We start from the raw sequence: 18,383 nt of genomic DNA on the forward strand, positions 1-18,383 counted from the left end.
TAGAAGTGTTAGCCAGGGCCATCAGGCAAGAAAAAGAAATTAAAGGGATACAAATGGGAAAGGAGGAAGTTAAACTATCCCAATTTGCAGATGACATGATACTATATATAGGGGACCCGATAAACTCCTATAAGAGACTATTGGAACTCATAGAAGAGTTTGGTAAAGTAGCAGGATACAAAGTCAATGCTCAGAAATCAACAGCCTTTGTATACACAGATAATGCCAAGGCCGAGGAAGAACTTCTAAGATCAATTACATTCACTATAGCCACAAAAACAATAAAGTACCTTGGAATAAATTTAACCAAGGATGTTAAAGACCTCTATAATGAAAATTGCAAAACACTAAAGAAAGAAATAGAAGACAACACAAAAAAATGGAAAAACCTGCCTTGCTCATGGATTGGAAGAATCAATATCATCAAAAAGTCCATTCTCCCAAAAGCAATTTACAAGTTCAATGCAATACCAATCAAAATACCAAAGTCATTCTTCAAAGACCTAGAAAAAATGATGCTGAAATTCATATGGAGAAACAGGAGACCGAGAATAGCTAAAGCAATCCTTTACAATAAAAACAAGGCCGGAGGCATCACAATTCCAGACTTCAAGGCATACTACAGGGCAGTTATAATCAAAACAGCCTGGTACTGGTACAAAAATAGATGGATAGACCAACGGAACAGAATAGAAACACCAGAGATCAATCCAAACATCTATAACCAACTCATATTCGACAAAGGACCTAAAACCAACTGCTGGGAAAACTGGATGTCCACATATCGAAGTATGAAGCAAGACCCCTACCTTACACCTTATACAAAAATCCACTCAACATGGATCAAAGAACTAGAGATGCGCCACGACACCATGAAACTAATTGAGAGCATAGGGGAAACCTTTCAAGATATTGGAACAGGTGAAAAATTCCTGGAGAAGACCCCAGAGGCACGGGTAATCAAAGATAAAATAAACAACTGGGATTACCTCAAATTGAAGGGTTTCTTTACAGCAAAGGAAACAGTCAGGAAAGTGAAGAGGCAACCAACAGAATGGAAGATGTTATTCGCAAACTACACAACAGATAAAGGATTAACAACTAGAATCTATAAAATGATCAAGAAACACCACAGAATCAAAACAAACAACCCAATTAAAAAAATGGGCCAAGGACCTTAACAGACATTTTTCAAAAGAGGAAATCTAAATGGCCAACAGACACATGAAAAAATGCTCAGGATCCCTAGCCATCAGGGAAATGCAGATCAAAACCACAATGAGGTTTCACCTCACTCCAGTTAGATTGGCTTACATACAGAAATCAACCAACAACAGATGCTGGCAAGGATGTAGGGAAAAAGGGACACTAATCCACTGTTGGTGGGAATGCAAACTGGTAAAGCCACTATGAAAGACAGCTTGGAGAGTCCTCAGAAACCTGAATATAGCACTACCACAGGACCCAGCCATCCCACTCCTTGGAATTTACCCAAATGGAATTAAAGGGGAGAAAAAAAGAGCCATTTGCACCTCAATATTTGTTGCAGCTCAATTCACAATAGCTAGGAAATGGAATCAACCTAAATGTCCATCAGTGGATGACTGGATAAAGAAACTATGGGATATGTACTCTATGGAACACTATACAGTAGTAAAAAAACAATGAAATCCGGGCATTTACAACAAAATGGAAGAAGCTGGAAAACAAAATGCTGAGTGAAATAAGCCAGTCCAAAAGGGACAAATATCATATGTTCTCTCTGATCGATGGCAACTAAACAAGCATCTAAAATGATACCCATTGAAGTGAAATGGACACTATGAGAGACAATGACATGATCAGCCCTTATCTAGACTGTTGAGGAACAACTTACTATTTTATTCCTTTTAGTATTTTTGTTATTGTTGTTGTTGTTGCTCTGTTTATTCTACATAAGACCACTGGTTGAACTGTAAAAAAAATAGTACATCATGAAAATATCACCTAAAAATTCAAAGAAATATCAACAGTGACATGTTTGTGGCTAGCCCCTTGGGAGGCAGCATCATAGAGGCTCATATTATTATACATTGTACTCTGTTTGAAATAATCAGTTATGGATCATTTCTCTAAAAGAGAAGGTAAACAAGTTTAATAGAGACTTTGTAAAGTCATTTATATTATTTCTAAGATTACTGACTACAAATGCAATGAAGAGTTTATCAATCAACATTTGAACAAAAACACTACTAGTAATCAAAGGATGAAACTATTTCATAAGCTATTATTTTAGCTTCCCTATGGAGTAAATTTAGAAAGGATCATTGCTGGGCTTAACTTTTTCATGTTCAGATTCATGAACCGAGACAGTGGAAGTTCTGCAATGGCTGAAAAATTAGCAATAAATTTTCAATGAAAACTAGAAATAAAATTTAAGGAAAACTTAAGACACATAAGTAAAGAAAAGATTGCAGTCTGATATTAGGTATGTTTCTTTAGCATCTGAAGATTTCTGAGAGTCTTAGACAACTTTGATTTGCATTTTAAGGTAAAACCCTTCATGGAAGAGAATATTATAGTTCTACCAATTGCCAGTTCTCTATACCTTCACTTTTCCTACTGTCTCCCAAAATAATTTGTCATTATTACTATCAACAGAGTTTGTTTAGACAACATATGATATAAAGTAAATAGTAGAGGAGGTTATAGGAAAGTAAAAATTTAATTCTACTACCCTTCATTTGCATTTCACCTACTCTAAAACTAATTCCCTCCAATGTAGTATTGAGAAACAAATAAGATTTGAACAACTGATTTACACCTCCTAATTACTGTGGAGGAAATATATTATATGGATATGACACACATACATGATTTGGTCAAAAACAAAACAAGGTTCACATTTTTAAAAGATTTAACAACACAGAACTATATTTGGATGTTATTATTCTATAACTATACTTGGATATTATTATTCCATTTTCTTCTGTGTAACATCAATGGACGGTAGGATTCCTTTGTATGCAGGGGATATATTACAGTCCTCCTTGTGGGATGCCTGAAACATTGGATAGTACCAAACTCCACCTATACTGATTTTGTTCATATATATACATATCCAAGATAAAGTTTAACTTAGAAGTTTGACATTATAAGAGATTAACACTACATGGCCAGTGTTATGTTGCAACCATTTGGGGAGTGATTCAGGAAATAGAAAATCGCTTTCTCATTCACCATATGTGTGTGTCTCTCTCTGTCACACTGCCTTTCTTTTTTATTTATTTATTTGACAGGCAGAGTGGACAGTGAGAGAGAGAGACAGAGAGAAAGGTCTTCCTTTTGCCGTCGGTTCACCCTCCAATGGCTGCCGCAGCCGACGCGCTGCAGCCGGCACACCGCGCTGATCCAATGGCAGGACCCAGGTGCTTCTCCTGGTCTCCCATGAGGGTGCAGGGCCCAAGCACTTGGGCCATCCTCCACTGCACTCCCTGGCCACAGCAGAGAGCTGGCCTGGAAGAGGGGCAACCGGGACTAGAACCCGGTGTGCTGGCACCGCAAGGCAGAGGATTAGCCTAGTGAGCCGCGGCGCCGGCCGTCACACTGCCTTTCAAATAAATAAATAAGTCTTTAAAAGAGAGAGATTAGCAACACTAACAAATAGCAGAACAAACCAATTATAACAAAATGCTATAATAAAAGTTATATGAATGTGGTCTTTCTTGATCTCTCAAACGATCTTATTGTGAAGCAGGTGTTTGGTACAGCAAATTCAGATGCCACTTGGAACACCTGCATCCCATATCAGAGTGCCTGGGTTTGAGTCCTAGCTCTGTTCCCAATTCTGACTTCCTGCTAATGCAGACCTTGGAAAACAATAAGCAATGGCTCAATTGTAGGTAGGTCCTCGTCACCTACATAGTGGTCCTGAATAAAGTTCAATCTCCTGGCCCCATGTTTGTTCAGTCCCCATTACTGCAAGCATTTGGGGAAACAAATAGTAAATGGAAAATTTCTCTCTCTCTCTGCCCTCCAAATAAATGTAATTAAGTAATTAATTTTTAAAGTTTAGATTTTATTGTGCTTTTCATTCAAATAAAGTACTTTTCACTCAAAGAAAGCACTTTACAGGCTTCTTTTGGGGATTTCCAAATCACTCTTTTTCACTTTAGAACCCTTATTAAGTAAAATTAAGATTACTGTAATACAAGCACTAAATATCACAACAGTTGAAGTGATAGCTACTGAGTAAGTAAAAGGAAGGCAGCATTTACAACAGGCAGAACAGCACAGGTTAGAGGGAAAACTGCACTGGAAATCCTACAGGATGAAGAGGAATACTGTTGACCTGTGTGAAGAGTGCAGATGCACATCACTAACATGAACACAAAGCACAACTGCAGCAGCCAGGAACCTGACCTGGTAGCAGCTTGGAGATGGAGGTGAGACCAGACTGTAGCAACCCAACGTGATGTAACTGGATAGAGAGCATGACATGAGTACGGACTGGACATGAGTACACTACTGATTACTAGTGGTTGCCGACAGACCCAGTAGAAGTAGAGGGGTCATGTTTATCATTCCCTAACCTCCCCACAACAGCACCTACAGCCTGGCTGAAAAAGATAGGCATTATTTGGGGTTTGGACAGCAGCTGCAGAAGCCTTTGTGCAGGCACAAGCAACTGGCTAAGACAGGATGCCATCTTCTCTCAGTACTAGCAGCAGTGGTGGTGAAGGAGCAACATTCAGCCAGTGGCTCTTGTGTACATGTGTACACATGTGATCCAGAGATTCTAGCTGAAGGAATAGTCTGCAGTTTCCACTGACTTTGAGCCTGGCTGGGAGGTGGCTGTGCAACCACCTAGGATGGTGAAGTGCCCACAGCCTCCCAGGATCAAGATGCCTAGGTGGAGCTGTCTCAGGGAACACCTGCCTCTCTGTTAACTGGACAGGCTGGCATGGCAGAGAAAAACCTCTGCACCCAGCAACTGTGGGACCCTTCTGTGCTGAGACTGTGGAGACTTGATGGTTACAAGAGAAGGTGCAGGTGTAGCTGGGTCTCTGGGCAATCACTGGGTATGGCTCCATACACTTGGAGTCCCTTGGTTGCCTAGATCAGGTCATTATAGTAGGAACTGTGTTCATAGTGAGAACTGTAATTCATACAGTGGCACAGAACACACTGCATGCTAACATCCAGGCATTGAGACCTACCACTCCCAACTTGGGTGTCACCCTGTATACTCACCCCACCTAGGAGCACTGACTAGAGCTTCCTGGTCACATCCAGCACACCACTCTTGGTAGTCACTAAAAGTACACAAATTCCACTAAGCCACAGAAGCATAGCTCAAAGATAAAGACCATCAAAGGAAAGAACAAAAATCAACTCCACAAATGCCTAAAAGCAAATGCAGAAATTTAAGAAACAAGAATAAGGAAAACATCATGACCCTCCCCCCCCCAAAAAAAACACAACAGCATTTCAATAGTAGAACGTGAAGATGAAGGAAATGCCAGAAATGGAATTCAAAAAATTAATCATAGGATTACTCAAAAGCAATCAGAAGCAAATCCACAAACTGTAGAAAAGCATACATGACACAAATGAAAAATTTTCCATGGAATGGAGATTTTAAATTGAAATCAAAATGAAATATTAAAAATGAATAATTCAGTAGATCAAATAAAAAATGTGCTGGACAGCCTTAACAGTAGACTTGGTGAGGCAGAAAAAAGAGTGTCCAAATTAGAAGTCAAATCTTATAGTCTTATTGTCCTACCAAAAAAGAAGAAGGAGGAGGAGAAGAAGAAAATACAAAACTTAAAAACAGTGTTGGAGATTTATGATATACTATCAAACAACCCAACATGTGGGTGTGAGGAGTTCCTGAAGGAATGGAAAGACAGAATGGACTAGAAGGCCTATTTAATGAAATAGTTAAAGAAAAGTTCCCCAATTTAGAGGGGAAAAAAGGGACATCCAAATAGAAGAAGCACACAGAATTCCTAACAGACATGACCAGAAAAGATATTCACCACAACACATTGTAGTCAACACATTGTAGTTTTACAGTAGTTCCCACTGTAAAACATAAAGAAAAGATTCTAGAATGTGCATGAGAGAGATGCCAGATTGTTTTCAGAGGATCTCCAATTAGACTCACAGTTGACTTCTCATCAGAAACCCTATTGGTTACAAGGGAATGGTGAGACATAGTTCAAGTCTTAAAAGAAAAAAAAACATTAACCTGTACCCTGCAAAGCTCCCATATATGAATGAAGGTGAAATAAAGACCTTCCATAACAAACAGATATTGAAAGAATTTGTAACCACCCATTTTCCATCCTTACAAAAGATGGTTAAGGATGTGTTACACAGAGAAACATAGAAAGATAGTCATCATTATGACAGATGAGAAGGCAGAAAACCACCAGTAGAAGTATAAAAGAAATCCAAAGTAAACAATAGGAATATTCACAGGAAAATAGCAGGACAAAGACTTCACTTATCAATAGTCACCTTGAATGTAAATTGCCTCAACTCTCCAGTTAAAAGATACATACTGGCTGAATGAATTAAAAACAACATGTGTCTATTTTTTGCCTACAAGAAACACATTTCACCAACAAGGATACAGGCAGACTGAAAGTGAAAGGATAGAAACAGATATTCCATGCTAATAGAAAGAAAAAAGGGCAGGTGTAGCCATCCAATATCAGACAAAATTGAATTTAACATACAAACTGTTAAAAGAGACAAAGAAGGGCACTGTGTAAGGATTAAGGGATCGATTCAGCAGGAAGATGTGACTATAATAAATGTATATGCACCCAATTACAGGGCAGGTGGCTATTTAAAAGAAATGTTAATGTATCAAAAGGGAGACATAGACTCCAATACAATAGTAATGGGGGACTTCAACACCCCACTTTCATCAATGAACCAATCAACTAGACAGAAAATCAACAAACAAAAGACACTATTGACAAAATGGACCTAACTGCTTTCTACAGAACTTTTCACCACACAGTTGCAGAATACACATTCTTCTCAGCAATGTATGCAACTTTTTCTAGGATGGACCATATGCTAGGATATAAAGCAAGTCTCAGAAAATTAAAAAAAAAATTGAATTCATACCATGCGTTTTCTCTGACCACAGTGGAATGAAGCTAGAAATCAACCACTCAAGAATCTCTAAATCATATGCAAACACATGGAGATTGAACAAGAGGCTCCTGAATGAACAAAGGGTAAAAGAATAAATGAAAAGAGAAATAAAAAGAATGAATACATCATATTACAAATTATGGGATACAGCAAAAGGAGTAATAAGAGGGAAGTTTATAGTAATCAATGCCTACTTGAAGAAATAGGAAAAGTACCAAGTAAATGAGCTATCAATGCACCTAGAAAAACAAAAAGCGAAACCCAAAATTAGTAAGAAGAAAGAAATAATTAAAATTAGAGAAGAAAATAAACAAAATTGAAAATAAAAAGAACAATGCAAAAGATCAATGAAGAGCTGGTTTTCTTTTTTCAAATAAACAAATTGACACACCATTGGCCCAAGCAACAAAAAAACAAAGGGAGAAGACCCATACCAATCTAGTCAGAGATGAAAAAAGAAATGTAACAACATATACCACAGAAATAAAAATAATCATCAGGATTTACTACAAAGAGCTATATGCCAACAAATTGGGAAACCTAGAAGAAATAGATTCCTAGACACAGAAAATCTACCAAAATAGAGTCATTAAGATATTAAAAATATAAACAGATCAATACTCAAAACAGAAATTGAATCACTAATAAAGACCCTCCCAACAAAGAAAAACCCAGGGGCTGGCACCGTGGCTCACTTGATTAATCCTCTGCCTGCAGCACTGGCATCCCTTAGGGGCGCCAGTTCTAGTCCCAGCTGCTCCTCTTCCAGTCCAGCTCTCTGCTGTGGCCCAGAAAGGCAGTGGAGGGTGGCCCAAGTGTTTGGGCGCCTGCACCCACATGGGAGACCAGGAGGAAGCACCTGGCTCCTGGCTAGGGATTGACGCAGTTCCAGGAGTAGCGGCCATTTGGGGGGTGAACCAACGGAAGGAAGACCTTTCTCTCTGTCTCTCTCTCTCACTGTCTATAACTCTGTCAAATAAAAAATTTAAAAAAAAAAAAAACAGTACAAGATGGACTCACTGCTGAATTCTACCAGACATTTAAAGAAGAAATAATTCCAATTCTTCTCAAACTATTCAAAACAATTGAAAGGGAGGGAGTCCTTCCAAACTCCTTCCATGAAGCCTGCAGCACCTTAATTCCTAATCCAGAAAAAGATACAAAAGAGAAAGAGAATAATAGACAATATCTCTGAAGAATATAGATGCAAAAGTCTTCAACAAACTATTAGCTAATTGAGTCCAATAACACATCAGAAAAATCATTCACCTGGGCCAAGAGGGGTTTATCCCTGGTATGCAGGGATGGCTCAACATTCGCATATGAATCAATGTGATACATCACATTTACAAACTGAAGAACAGAAATTATATGGTTATTTCAATAGATGCAGATAAAGCATTTGATAAAATACAACAACCTTTCATGATGAAAACCTTGAGCAAATTGGGTACAGAAGGAACATTCCTCAATATAATCAAGGCAATTTTTGACAAACCCACAGCCAGCATGCTATTAAATGGGGGAAAACTGAAAGCATTCTACCTAAAATTCGGGACCAGACAAGGATACCAACTCACCACTGCCATTTAATATAGTCCTGGAAATTTTAGCCAGAGCCATTAGGCAAGGAAAAGAAATCAAAAGGACACTAATTGAAAAGGAGGAAATCAAACTAAAACTATTTGCAGATGACATGATTCTATGTACAGGGGGTCTAAAAGACACCACTGAGAGAATATTCAAACTCATAAAAGAGTTTGGTAAAGTGGCAGGATATAAAATCAACACAGGGGGCCAGTGCTGTGGCTCACTTGGTTAATCCTCAGGCTGCAGTGCCGGCATCCCATATGGTCATCGGTTCTAGTCCTGGTTGCTCCTCTTCCAATCCAGCTCTCTGCTGTGGCCTGGGAAGGCAGTGGAGAATGGTCCAAGTGCTTGGGCGCTTGCACCCATGTGGGAGACCAGGAGGAAGCACCTGGCTCCTGGCTTTGGATTGGCATAGCTCTGGCCATAGCAGCCATCTGGGGCGTGGACCAATGGAAGGAAGACCTTTCTCTCTGTCTCTCTCTCTCACTGTCTAACTCTATCTGTCAAATAAAAAAACAAATAAAATCAACACAGAAAAATCAATAAGCTTTGTATACACAGACAATATCATGGCTGAGAAAGAACTTCTAAGATCAATCCCATTCACAATTAGCTACAAAAAAATCAAATACCTTGGAATAAATTTAATCAAGGATGTCAATGATCTCTACAATGAAAATTCCAAAACATTAAAGAAAGAAATAAAAGAACATACACAAAAAATGGAAAAAATCTTCCATGTTCATTCATTGGAAAAATTAATATTATCACAATGCCCATACTAACAAAGCTATTTACAGATTCAATGCTATTCCAGTCAAAATACAATGACTCTCAGACCTAGAAAAAAATGGTGCTAAAATTCATATGGAAACACAAGAGACACAAAAGAGCTGAAGCAATCTTATATAACAAAAACAAAGACAGAGGCATCACAATACCTGATTTTAAGACAGATTACAGGGGCTGCTACCGTAATGTAGTGGGTAAAGCCGGCGCCTTCAGTTCCAGCATCCCCATGGGCACTGGTTTGAATCCTGATTGCTCCATTTCAGATCCAGCTCTCTGCTATAGCTTGGGAAAGCAATAGAATATGGCCCAAGGGCTTGGACCCCAGCAGCCACGTGAAAGACCTGGATGAGCTCCTGGCTCCTGGCTTTGGATTGGCACAGCTCCAACCATTGTGGCCATCTGGGGATTGAACCAGCAAACGGAAGATCTCTCTTTCTCTCTTTCTGTGTCTCTGCCTCTCTATAACTCTGCCTTTCAAATAAATAAATCTTTAAAAAAAAAGAAAAGACACACTACTGGGCAGTTATAATCAAAACAGCCTAGTATCGGCACAAAAACAGACTTGTAAATGAGTGGAACACAAGAGTAACTCCAGAAATCAATTCATGCATTTAAAACCAAACTATATTTGACTAGGAGCTACAATCCCTGGAGCAAAGACAGTCTCTTTAACAAATGATGCTGGAGAGACTGGATCTCTACATGAAGAAGTATGAAACTAGACCCATACTTAAACCCTACACAAAAATCCACTCAAAATGGATCAAAAACTGAAATCTATTACCTGATACCATCAAATTGCTAGAAAATATTGGGGAAACTCTACAAGACATTAGCATAGGCAAAGAGTTCTTGGAAAAGACTCCAGAAGCACAGGCAATCAAAACTAAAACTGACAAATGAGTTTACACCAAGCTGAAAGCTTCTACACTGCAAAAGAAATACTCAACAAAGGGAAAAGGCAACCGACAGAATGGGAGAAAATATTTGCAAACTACAAAACTGATAAAGGGTTAGCATCCAGAATCTTTAAATGTCTAAATAAATTCAAAAACAACAAAATGAGAAATCCAGTTAAGAAATGCACAAAGGACTTCTACAGGTATTTTTCAATAAAGGAAATTCAAATGACCAACAGACACTGAGAAAATACTCAGGATCACTAGCCATCAGAGAAATGCAAATCAAAACCACAATGAGGTTTCACCTCACTCCAGTTAAAATTGCTCTCATACAGAAATCAACAAACAACAAATGCTGGTGAGAATGTAGAGGAAAAGGTACCCTGGTCCACTGCAGGTGGGAATGCAAACTGTTGCAGCCACTGTAGAAGACAATATAGAGATACCTCAGAAATATGAATATAGACTGACTATAAGATCCAACCATCCCACTCCTGGGAATTTATCCAAACCAAAAGAATTCAGATATGATTGTACCTCCATGTTCATTGCAGCACAATTCACAATACCTAATATATGTAATCAACCCAGATGTCCATCAATTATTGACTGGATAATGAGATTATGGTATATATATGCTATGTAGTATTACTCAGCTGTTAAAAAAAATGAAATCCTGTATATTGCAACAAGATCAATGTAACTAGGAACTATTGTACTTAGTGAAATAAGCCAGTCCCCAAAAGACAGATATCATATGTGTCTCCTGATCTAAGGTAACTAGTATAGTTATTGAAGTGTAATGTTTTGGAGTGAAATAGACATTTTGAGATTTGATGATTGTTTACAGAAGTTATCTCTTCCAGTGAGGAACAGTGTGGTTTTTTTTTTTTTCATACTATTTGTTGAACTCTTTTACTTAGTATATAATTGACTATATGATCATTAAGTAAACTGAAAAAAGATCTTTGTAAAAAATTAAGAGTGGAAATGTGAGAGGGAGGAGGAGGAAGGGTTGGAGCATGGGCCAGAGGGAGCTTAGTAGGGGGAAGTGTCACTGTGTTCCTGAATCTGTATATATGAAATACATGAAGCTTGTATAACTTACATAAAATTTTAAGAAAAGAAAATATATAATTTTCAGGAGCTGAAAATTTTAATCCTTGTGAAATATATTGTTTAGTTTATTTACTGAAAAATGGCTTACTTTAATACAGTTAAATCTTGTAAAATGTTAAAGCAAATAACACTATGAGTATTTTTTATCAGCTAATGGTTGGGGATACTGTTGACATTAGATGTCATAGTCTGCTTTCTGCTGCTTTAGCTGAATACCCCAGACTGGTATTTTATGAAGAATAAAGGTTTGTTCAACTCACCATAAAAGCTAAGAAGTTCAAAATCAGGTGGACACAAGAAGGCATAGTTCCATTGGATTAGGGCTCCACCTATATGATCTCAATGATCTTTCACCACCTCCCAGAAGTCCCATCTACTGTTACCAGAGTTGGAGTAAATTTCCACACTCTTAATGTCTCATGACACAGATCAAATCTCAACCCAAATCTTGGTGGGGACATTGAAACCATAGCTTCAGACAAAATAGATGGTGTTGCCTTCACTTTACAGCTAATCCCACCAAGACAGAGCTGAAGGATCTTTTCTACAGATATGCAGCTTTGGGTGGTAACTTACAAGAGAACCTCAGTGTTTGGACAACATTTCTTTTTTTATTTCTTTTTTTATTTTTTGACAGGCAGAGTGGACAGTGAGAGAGAGAGACAGAGAGAAAGGTCTTCCTTTGCCGTTGGTTCACCCCGCAGTGGCCGCTGCCACGGCGCGCTGCAGCTGGTGCACCACGCTGATCCAAAGCCAGGAGCCAGGTGCTTCTCCTTGTCTCCCATGCGGGTGCAGGGGCCCAAGCACTTGGGCCATCCTCCACTGCACTCCCAGCCACAGCAGAGAGCTGGACAGGAAGAGGAGCAACCGGGACAGAATCCAGCACCCCAACCAGGACTAGGACCCGGGGTGCCGGCGATACAGGCAGAGGATAAGCCTACTGAGCGGCGGCGCCAGCCTGGACAACATTTTCATTGATGATAGAAGTTGTCACTCTGCCTTGCCAGAGATTAATCCTTCACTTTAATCTCTTAATGGTTGGTCAATTCTGATTTTTAAAATATTCATATAATTAAAAATTCACCAAAAACTGGATCTATAATCTTCCAAAAGCTTGAGACACCACTCCCAACCAGAGAACACTCTCCAATACCAATTGTGGCAGACATCACTACAGAATGAACCCAAACTGACCAGGAAAGGAAAATATGTCTATGCATTTTAACTTTACAAGGTCTTGAATTTCCATTTTACACATCCTTGAGCTCAACAGAAGTTTTACTTAACATCTAGAATGACTATTGAAAATTCTTTACCACATTTTTTCAAAGGAAGTTGCTCTTAGAACAGGGAGGGAAAGCAATAGATATGACCTCTCGTGACTTTGCAAGGCTTTAATTTAGCCCTGCATGATAGAGTCATCAACGAACTGGAAAAGCTGTGGGTCACACAAATGATCAAGGACTGCCTAGCTATTGAATGGTTATCATTGGCTCAGTGTCAACCAAGTGGGAAATGAATAGAAAATCCCAAATGTAAATTTGTTTAACATTTGCCATCAGTGACCTAGAGAAATAGAGAGCTTATTTCAGTTTGCAGCTGGATAACATAAATGTCCTTACACGCACTAAAATTTTCAAAAATGAAGACAAGCACTACAAGAGAATCAGAATTCCATAAATCTTTAATTAATTGGAAAAATGATCAAGACTAACAGAACTAAGAACAGTATAGCATCTTTGAGAAGCATGATTATAAGAATATAAGGAACAAAATCACAACAACTACTTGACCTCTTGATGTCTGACTCTTAACCCAAGTTCACTATGGGTACACATGCACACACATACACACACGCATAAACACATAAGGTACACCAAATAGAATTCAGCTGGGCAAAAAAAATGTGATGATATCTAGCATTTCATACAGAAACTTAATTTTCTTTTAGTGAGACTCAGAAACATCTAGTCAAAGAACATGTTACCTTAAGTGTTGATATTCTTCTTATTGCATGTGTTTTACAATTTAATATGGCATAGCCTATGTGCTTTATCAAGTTGTGTAGTGCCAGGGCCAAAACACTGGGATGTAGTAGGTTAAACCTGTGCCTGCAGCTCCAGCATCCCATATGGGCACTGCTTCGAGTTCTAGCTCTTCACTTTCAATCCATGTGGCTGCTGATGGCCTGGGAAAGCAGTGGAAGATGGCCCAAGTGCTTGGGCCCCTGCACTCCTGAGGGAGACCCAAAAGATGCTCATGGCTCCTGGCTTCAGGTTGGCTCAGCTCCAGCCATTGCAGCCATTTGAGGAGTGAACCAGCATATGGAAGACCTCTCTCTGTGCCTCCCTCTCTCTGTTTGTAACTGTGCCTCTCAAATAAATCAATCTATCTTAACAACAACAACAACAAAAACATTGTGTAAGTGCCTTAAGTAAAACAAAAGTATGAGAAATGGAGGAAGCCATTATTATTTCTCACTTTTAAAGATATCAATTCAAAACATTAAGTGATTAAACCAAGACTATGCAGGGAATAAGGTACCAGACAATGTGTATAAAAAGGTAGTTAAAAGTTCTTTAATGGAATGTGTATGTTTCTCAGCTAGAAAGTTCTGTCCTCTCTACACAGTCTTATTCTAAGATAGATCTTTGAAATTAATACAAAAAGTTTATTTATGACAAACCTCATGAAATTCAATATTTTAGAGGAAGTTAACCACATAATGTTGAAAACTTTTCCTTCTAAAGTTGCAAATGCTAACCTGAAGAATATTTCAATGTCTAGTGAAAAAACTTATTTTTCCCAAGATTTTCTACAAATATTTTAGAAGTAATATTCCTATAAATTCTATGTAGTATAAATTGAGACCATGGCCATATCATGCAGTTCAGGTAGAAAGGGCAAACAGTAACATCTTTTATTTTTAAAAAATCAATTTTTGATTATGGGTTGGATTACTCTATTTGAAGATGGAGGGCAAAAGGACAATAATTTTTATCTCTATCTCTCATGTACTAGGAGAAATGTAACTTTTCTGTAAAACAGCATTTTCGTTGCTCCCTCATCCAGCACCAATACAGAAACTGTAAATTATGCTAGAGTTTTAAGAAAACAATACAGAATTGATTAGATTATTTTATTGAGCAGCTAGGAAGCTATAGTTCACATTTCTACATGTTTTCATAAATTAACCCACTGAAAAATTAGCCTATTTAGTTTGGAGGTACCACACATAACCCATGATGAGATATTTCTTTGGCTTTCAAACTCAATAATTCATTTTAAAGCACAGCTTCTATAATGGTCAATGCGTATATGAGAGGACTTCAAAAATTTGCAAAATGGAATTGAATTATACATTTATTTTGATGTAAAAGAAATTTGAAATCTACTTCTAGTTTGTTGCAAGATAAACATTTTCTACATATTATGAAAAAATGATTTTGCATCAAAAAACCTCATATATTTCATTCCACTTTCCATAAACTTTTTGGCATTCCCTTGAATACTTCTCCACAAACATACAAACATGCATGTGAATTGTAGGAATATTCCTTCATTGTTTCATTTCACAGCCTTAGCCAACTTCTGACCCAAAATACTTGGTAGAGTCCAGAATTTATACTTAAAAAGATTTGTATTGATATGGAAATTTAACTTTAGTTTTCCTGTGTTCCCATAGAAACAATTGAGTTGTGTAGGACAGTTGCAATTAACAAAAATTATATTAATTTTAACTAACTATATCTTGAGAAATTTTTAACGTAAGGCAGCAGAAAAGCTGCATGAACATGGGATTATCCAGAAAATTTTAATATTTTTCACTGAAAGATTTGTAGAAAATGTACATTCTGAAGTATTTTTAAGAAAATATAAAATGTCAAATCCCATTGTATTAGTTTTCTAAGTAGTTCAACAAAGTATAGTAACAGAAATTGCCACACATGCTAAAAATATGTCCCCCATTTTTATTCCAAAACCAACCTTTCTTGAAATAAGTTTTGACTAAGAAAACTATTCAATCTCTTCTTTTATTTATTTTATAACTCTGCCATCCTTAATTGTTCCAAGTTTATTTTAAATGTATTTCTAGCTCTACAAATAGTAACAACGTGTGCAAAATCTCTGAAAATCAAATGAAATTGCACTTCTTTTTATTGATTTCACTCAAGTTTCAAAATGAGTCTCCTTTGCTGTTTGTATCATTTTGCTAAGGCTTGCTGTAACAAGTATCACAAACTGGGTGACTTACATAACACAAATCACTTGTCTCTTTGTTCTGGAGGTTGGAAGTCCAAGATCAAAGTGTTGGCTGAGCTTTTTTTTTTCCTCAGGCTATAAGAAAAGTGTCTGTTCCAGGCCTCCCTCTTTGGCTAGTAGATGGCTTCTTATTCAATGAAGTCTTTTGGCTTCCCTATATATAGAATCATGTCATATGCAAATAAGGTTAATCCAACTTCCTGTTTTCCAATTTGTATCCCTTTCAGTTCTTTTTCTAGCCTAATGGCTCTGGATAAAACTTCCAGAACTATATTGAATAGGAATAATTAGAGTGGGCATCCTTGTCTGGTTCCAGATCTTATTGGGAATGCCCCCAGCTTTTTACCCATTCAGTAAGATGATGGCTGTGGATTTGTCATAAAATCCCTTGACTGTGTTGAAGAATGTTCCTTCTATACCCAATTTGCTTAAGGTTTTCATCATGAAAGAATGTTGTATTTTATCAAATGCTTTCTCTGCATCTATTGAGATAACCTTATGGTTTCTGTTCTTCAGTTTGTGACTGTGATGTATCACATTTATTGATTTGTGAATGTTGAACCATCCCTACATCCCTCTTGGTCTGGGTAAATGATCTTTTTGATGTGTTGTTGGATTTGATTAGCTAATATTTTGTTGATAATATTTACATCTATGTTCATCAGAGAAACTGGGTCTTCTCCCTCTTTTTTTATTCATTCATTTATTTATTTTTGTTAGTTGGCCAATGATTTACCAATTTTGTTTATTATTTTTTCAAAAAAAACATCTCGGGGCCAATGCTGTGGTGCAGTGGGTAAAAGACCCAGCCTGGGGTGCAGGCATCCTATATGAGCACCAGTTCAAGTCCTGTCTGCTCCACTTCCAATCCAGCTCCCTGTTAATGCACGTAGGAAAGCAGCAGAGGATGGCCCAACTACTCTAGCCCCTGTATCCATGTGGGAGACTTGGAGGAAGCTCTTGGGTCCTGGCTCCTGACTTCAGATTGGCTAAACTTCAGCCATTTCAGCCATTTGGGGAGTGAACTAGTAGATGGAAGACCTTTCTCTCTATATCTCTACCTTTCTCTGTAACTATCTTTCAAATAAATAAAATACATCTTTAAAAAAAAACAGCTCTTCATTTCACCAATCTTTTGTATTGTTTTCAGGGTTCATGTGTTGTGTCCACACTCATTGCTGCATATCTGCACCTTCCACACTGGTCCATGGCTTCCCTTATCCTTATGTAGAATTTCCACCAATTTCTCCCAATCCCTCCCCCCAGGAATGCACTTCCTCCACCTTTTTGCTGCTATTTCCCCTAGCCTAAAGCAGTGCATCCTTACTGTATTCCACCATCTTGGATTCTGCCAGGAAGTTCTTTTGAGACAATTCTTTATGCAGGAAAACTTGGTAAAGGCGAAAAAACTATGCTTTGTCTCTGTGGATATTGCCAGCTTGGGAAATATGAAAACAGCCAGTCTATTCATGGGCAAACCACCATCCAAATAGATTCATTCAAGTGGACCAAAGAACCTTAAAAGAGACTGGATCAATTAGAACTCTTGGTTGCAAGGGACAGAAAGTCCAACTCAAATTTATCTGGATTCGATGCTTAAGCAATATTATCAAAATGAAGTTTTTCTGTATTACTCAGCTCTGCCTTTTTTTGTGCTTTTTGTCTTCTCAGATTCATTTTCATTAAGAAAGAAATGCTTCAAGGCCAGCGCCACAACTCAGTAAGCTAATCCTCCACCTGCAGCGCCAGCACCCTGGTTCTAGTCCCAGTTGGGGCACCGGTTCTGTCCTGTTGCTCCTCTTCCAGGCCAGCTCTCTGCTGTGGCCTGAGAAGGCAGTGGAGTATGGCCCAAGTGCTTGGGCCCTGCACCTGCATGGGAGACCAGGAGGAAGCACCTGGCTCCTGGCTTTGGATCAGCGCAGTGCCGGCCATAGCAACCTTTTGGGGGGTGAACCAACGGAAGGAAGACCTTTCTCTCTGTCTCTCTCTCTCACTGTCTAACTCTGCCTGTCAAAAAAAAAAGAAGAAAATGTTTCCACTGTCACCTGAAAAACTCTTTTTGTGTCTTATTGTCTCAGATTGCACAACACAGTCACAAAAAATGTTGTGGCTGCAGCGGGTAAAAGCCCCAACCTGTGGTACAGGCATCCTAGTTCAAGTCCTGTCTGCTGCACTTCCAATCCAGCTCCCTGTTGATGCACCTAGGAAACCAGCAGAGGATGGCCAAGTACTCTAACCCCTGTACCCATGTGGGAGACCTGGAAGAAGCTCTTGACTCCTGGTTCCTGGCTTCAGATTGGCTCAACTCCAGTTGAGGCTGGTTGAAGAAGCAGCTCTGAGTCAAGTCTGAACTCATAGAATCAGTGATGGAGTCTATTCAACTTGGGTAGTACCAAAATGAGGGAGAAATTGACTCCTAAATTTAAAAAAGCCCTCTTGGTACCAGAGATGAAGTAAATAGATATGGAATGCCAAAAGCAACAAATATCTATTACAGACGCCCAAGTCACAAACCCAGAAGTCAGTGTATCGAAGTTTTGGAATAGCATTTCCTTACAT

The sequence above is a fragment of the Oryctolagus cuniculus genome, chromosome 8 (genome assembly GCF_964237555.1).
Source record: "Oryctolagus cuniculus chromosome 8, mOryCun1.1, whole genome shotgun sequence".
Classification (NCBI taxonomy): Eukaryota; Metazoa; Chordata; class Mammalia; order Lagomorpha; family Leporidae; genus Oryctolagus; species Oryctolagus cuniculus.